At 38.3% G+C, this 5,010-nt stretch overlaps 1 long non-coding RNA gene across 1 annotated transcript in view; it reads left to right on the top strand.

The window, feature by feature from the left end:
• Nucleotides 1-2,243: 2,243 nt before the first annotated feature.
• The window catches only part of LOC107836850 (uncharacterized), a 9,587-nt gene continuing 6,820 nt past the window's right edge, over nucleotides 2,244-5,010 (top strand). The window contains exons 1-2 of the long non-coding RNA XR_001662816.1: nucleotides 2,244-2,452; nucleotides 3,369-3,372. This is a non-coding gene — a long non-coding RNA (uncharacterized LOC107836850). The remainder of the gene's footprint in view (nucleotides 2,453-3,368; nucleotides 3,373-5,010) is intronic.

The following is a 5,010-nucleotide window of genomic DNA, read 5'->3' on the forward strand; positions in this document are numbered from 1 at the left end:
TGAGGACATAAAAATAAGTATTCTCATGAATTTTTTGGTACTTTTGTGTTATTCTCTGTAAATTCTGACCAACTCAGGTATAATAGTGCCACCACCATGTTTCACTGTGATGCAACTGCCCCCAACCTAGGATGCCTCTTGAGAGCAAAAAGGTTTAGGTTTTTCACACCTGACAATCCAGTAGATTTGGTTTGATTGGGGACCAAAGCTGCAACATTTGTTGCATTTTCAGCTGGTGCAGTACACTTTCACACTGCACTGTGTCAAACAAACCAAACATTTAAAAATAAAACCTGTTCCCTGCCCTTGCCTGTGGTGGCGCTACACCAAGAAATACTAAAGGAAATGACATGAGAACCTCAGAAGAAGACTCGGATTACCACTTCCTTCTTCACAAGAGGTAAACAAATGTGGAAAGATGCGACAATTTAGTGGTTGTAGGATTTTGCTTTTATTGTTGGTAGAAGACCACAAGCCATTTCTCCCTCTAGTGATTTGGTTTGGTTGTTTCTACCCAGAATGCCTTGCGCTGTAGTGCACTTCCTGCTTTTGGAGCAGTCTCTGGTCCACTTGTGTCCACATATGCATTGGAACTGAGCAAGAGTTCATTTCATGTGAACTAAGTTATCTTTTTTGGTCCACATCTGAGACTTTCTTGGCAAACGAACTGCAGTTTGATTAAAGGGGATTAAATGGGTGTGAATGTTGTACCTCCTGCCATGAAGGACTGACTATAGAAGGCTGGTGAGAGAGCTTTTAATCCCTCAATTCTCTGCATTAACACAATTTCAGTTTCAACAAGGAAGAGTTTCACTGCATGAATGTGACACCAGGTTAATAAAACCTACATCCTAAAACACACTCGCCCTCTTTTTTCCCTAGTTGGTCGTGAGAACGGCGTGGAGGAGACGAGTGCGAAACTGAAACCATCTTCCCTTTTGAAGTTTCAAACGTGATGATTCAACTGAACAAAAACAGCCACATTTAAAGTTTATGATATCACTAATCAATATTTAAAGCCATCATGAGAAAATCTAAAAGATTTTTACTTTATAAATAATCAAAAATAGTACAGAGAAATCTTTGACAAATAATGACCGGCATTCTGACAAAACTCTTCCTTTGCATGAAAACTGTGGTAGTTGTAAAAAACATTCAAACTACATAAGTTACTGGATGCCACCTGCATGGAAACAGAGTATATTACAACTAGATCTAAAAGGCCCAACAAGGACATTTTTGTTTTTCCAGTTTAAAGGTGAAATCTGTGAGCATTGTATTGTTATAAAGTATTACCTATAAAGACTCAAGTCTCAAAGAGAAACAAGGTAGACAATAAGATTTATTCTAGCTTCCACCACCACACCTTAAGGTTTGGCAATCATCCAAAGCTGACGTAATGCAGAGATTCAACTTTCTCCTCACTAAACGTCAGCAAAAACACACCTCTTTTCCTGGAATTAGAGGTGTGTCTACAGTTACCACTGCAGCTGTTACTTTTTCTCTTACTAACAGCTCTCCAGGGCTCAGCCTGTTATCTTGCATTACTCAGTATAAAGAGCAGCGAGTTCGAGTTCGTTTAATCAGTATCTTGAAGGTACAGCTCATAAAACAACTNAAAAAATCTGTTTTGACCATTTTTAGGTCCTGTGGCGATACAGTGGCCAGAAACCCGAGACTCTGGGTTCCAACACCAGATTATATGACTGGATCCCACAGAACGACCTGCTGGGTGGGTAAATAATAGCATCCATAACACCGTGGAATAATTTATGCTTAAATAAAAATAAATGAGACAAACTACACTGGAAGTCCAGTTGTGACACTGCTAACTTGATTAATTTCCAAATGGTCCAACTGAAAACATTTTTCATACGATTATGAATTATGGAATATTCATTATTTTGATGAACAGAAGTACATCAGAAAAAATGAAAACATGTGTAGTTACTCTGTTATTTATAAAAAATCTGTTTTATACAACCCTAACTTAGTTTTTGTTTGATTTGCTACAGAACAGTTTTCAAGGTAATTAATAATGAATGTTTGATAACGTTGTTTTCAGGTCATCCTAAAACCAAAGCTTTCATCACTCACGGTGGAGCAAACGGGATCTATGAGGCCATCTACCACGGCGTTCCCATGGTGGGAATCCCCATGTTTGCTGACCAGCCAGAGAACATGGTGCACATGGAGGCCAAANCCCACCCTGTCGACAAGAATTTTCTAAGGTTTCTTTCTCCAAAAACTAAGACCGGCCCCCGACCAGAGAAAGGAACAGCTATGTGGCCCTCGCAGGAAAAAGTTTGGGGACCCCTGTACTAAATCATGTATTAAATGCTAGTTTTCTTTATCAATTTTTGTACACAATGGTATTACTATTCTTTGTAAACTGAATCCACGTTTTTAGTGTGCTTTGCTTTTGTTCTGTAGTGTACAACAAGACAAAGCTGTAAAAAAGGCCGCATTTATTGATTTCAGACACTTCTATTAATCAGATCAACATTTTCATGCTCATTTCTATTGTTTTTCTAGCTCAGAAAAATTAATCACATAATTCAAATCAGTCGTAAAAATATTGTCTAAACTCTCCTCACAGTTTGTGGTAATTATTTTGTTTTCATATCTACTAATGTTAGATTACTTAGGAGTAAAACTTTAGATCTAAAAGTTTTTGATAATGCAGGCGTAAAGCACAACCCAAACATGGAGGCCTTAGTCTTCGACGTGGCCGCCACACAAGTACAAAGGTCATCACGGACTGATGACCTTTGTACTCGTCTTCCCCCTCTCTCATTACTCACTTTCCTGTCGAACCACTTTCAAATAAAAGCCACTAAAAACAATAAAACCTCAAAAAAACTGGCTTCCTGTTTTTTTAAGGAAAAAAACAGCTGCATCCACCACAGCTGCAATGGTCTGTGGTGGAAATTTTTTATAATGGGGTAATATAGTTTGACTTTATTAGTCTGATAGTTATGTTTTGCTTTCCCAGCGGGTAATCTGTCAGAGCAAACTCACTGAAGGGATTTCACTGGAGAAATGACCTTCAGGAAAGCAAAAATCCACACAGTCGCATCATTTTCAGTAATGATTTTTTTTCACCCTTTTTCTGTCCCTAAAAATTGATGGTTATCGGCCTGCTAGTAGAGCTATTTTTAGATACATGCTCATGAGTAACTGTTTTGTAAACTCTCAAATCCTGCTTCTGGTATAAATAAACCTGACTGAGGGATTTTCACCCAACAGTGTCAATGGATTTTTGTCCCACAACAGCTCTTAGACTCGAGTAAACATCCAAAGTTTGACAGGTGGTGTGTGTGTGTTAGCGTTGCAGTCTCTCTGTAGATCCCATAATAAACATAAAGTCAAGTTTTATGCCATTTACTTTCGACAAAGGCGTCTTTCATTCCCCTCCACAAAGACTTTTCCTGACAGACACGATCTTCACCTAAAAGGGAGCAATCAAATCAGTGATGCCTGAAATTTTAAAATGGAAGTTCATCTACTGGGTTACAGCATAGAAACGAGGTGGGAGAGTAGATTGTAGTAGAGAAAGTTTGAGCTGTGTTGTCTGAAAAAGAACGTTTTGTTGTATCCGTTTTGCTAGATGAGTAAAGGGAGACTGTACTTTAAAATACCACAAATTATTAGACATCAATTACACAGATACTAGAAATATTTACACTAGTGATGGGTCCAGTAACACCGATGCATCTGTGCATGCGTCAAGCCCATAGACCAAAACCTGTGTCGGTGCGCGTATTGGTTTCAGCAAGTCACATGACCGGTTTCGAAATGACATTAACATGCCAAACTGTGTTTATAACAAAAAAAGGGGGTGTGGGTTTTAATGTTTTTATCTTTTTTTTAATCCTTTTTTTTTTTCAAAATCTCCTCTTTCTTACCGTTTATTCAATGTCACCTGCTGTTTTTTTAATAATGTAAAGGACTTTGAAATGCCTTGCTGCTGAAATGTGCTATACAAATAAAATTTGATAGATTGATATAAGAAAGCGAATCTGTCAAAAGCATTTGCCAAACAAATTCTTGATTTTTGACGGAACAGCGTCAACTATGGAGCAGCCTCAAACGAAAGGTTTCCGCAGTGTGGGACCATTTTGATCTTATATTGGAAAATAAATTTGTTTTCATTTTGTTATTTCATCCAGTTCTTGACAGTTTCTACTTGATCTATCTGAATCCAAATTCAGCTGAAATTGACTCTTAGTTTACTTTCAAATTATGTTCTGCAGGTTAAGTGTCGCATATGTTTGACTAAACTGTCTTATTTAAATAAATCCACCTTTTCAATGTTGAGGCATTATGAGACCAGGCATGAGAATGAAGTCCCAGATACACCGATATAAACTCAGATATGCAGCCATTCTACATACTCAGTTACTTTTTATAAATTATTTCATATACAGTGATCCCTCGCTATAGCGCAGTTCACCTTTCACGGTCTCGCTGCTTCGCAGATTTTTCTGTGCAGTTTTTTTTCCACAGTGCTCTGAGTGCTGATTGACCGTATGATTGGCAAAAACAGTCTCCGCACTTCTTCTCTACCTGAATGCCAATAAAGTTACGGTATTTAATACAGATTGGCCATTCGGGAGATGAAAACCGAAACTTTGAATGCCTGCTGGAAAAAAAACTGTGGCCAGAGGCAGCGCAAAACACGTCCGGAGGCTCGCTTGATGAGATCCATCGCCCTGCCGTAGATACAGCTGTGAATCTCGCGGGGCAGGTTGGAGGAGACGCTTTAATGTCATGACTCCGGATCACATTAAGGCCCGATTGATGAACATGCACATCCGCTGATCTGAAAACAGGTTTTGTTATTTGGTTTCAATGTAGAGTATTTATTTATGCTGTGTAATAACTTTAAAAAAATAAAGGTAACTACTTAACGGATTTAGCCTATCAAGGGTTATTTTTGGAACGCCACCCCTAAGACAAACAAGAGTTTGCAGTAAATGTAGTGTTTACTTCATTTTTTTCTACAGC

This window comes from Poecilia formosa, unplaced genomic scaffold (genome assembly GCF_000485575.1).
Source record: "Poecilia formosa unplaced genomic scaffold, Poecilia_formosa-5.1.2 Scaffold92, whole genome shotgun sequence".
NCBI lineage: Eukaryota > Metazoa > Chordata > Actinopteri > Cyprinodontiformes > Poeciliidae > Poecilia > Poecilia formosa.